The sequence below is a fragment of the Phalaenopsis equestris genome, unplaced genomic scaffold, assembly GCF_001263595.1.
Source record: "Phalaenopsis equestris unplaced genomic scaffold, ASM126359v1 Scaffold000094, whole genome shotgun sequence".
Lineage (NCBI taxonomy): Eukaryota > Viridiplantae > Streptophyta > Magnoliopsida > Asparagales > Orchidaceae > Phalaenopsis > Phalaenopsis equestris.
The window spans coordinates 6,545,704-6,546,287 of record NW_018164536.1 but is presented as its reverse complement, the minus strand read 5'-3'; positions in this window follow the sequence as shown (position 1 = coordinate 6,546,287).

Sequence of the window (584 nt, the reverse complement as noted above, 5' to 3'; positions counted from 1 at the left end):
TATATAGAGAGAGAGAGAGAGAGAGAGAGAGAGAGAGAGAGAGAGATTTGAGTTTAAATCACAACAGTTTTGTGCATTTTATTGTATAGAAATGGTATAATTTTGAATCCAACCCCCTACGTTTAATTTTCTAATGAATTTAAATAAGGTAATTTTGAGCGGAACATCAGCCGAACACGAAGACACTATTCATGAGCATTTACAAACATAGCTAATTTTGAATAGAACTAATTTTGAACAAGCCACGCATGAGCCAAGTTTAAACTCGCTCATGTTTAGCTTGTTTATAGCCCTAGGTGTATTGAGCTATCAGCTTTTGTCAAAGCATGTCAATTAATGAGAGTCATAAGCAGTGGCAATATTTTCAGAAATGATTTTATCCAGAATGAAATGTCAATTAATCTCAGCATATTTTGTTCTTGGGAAATTTACATACATACCACAGAATTCTTATCTATTTACATGTCCTACACCCATTTTGATATTTACACTTACGACATATTGTTGTCATAATATTGTACATAAAAAAGTGTATTTCATTTTTAAAAAGATAATGATGGTGATATTCTTGATGTCGTGTTAAA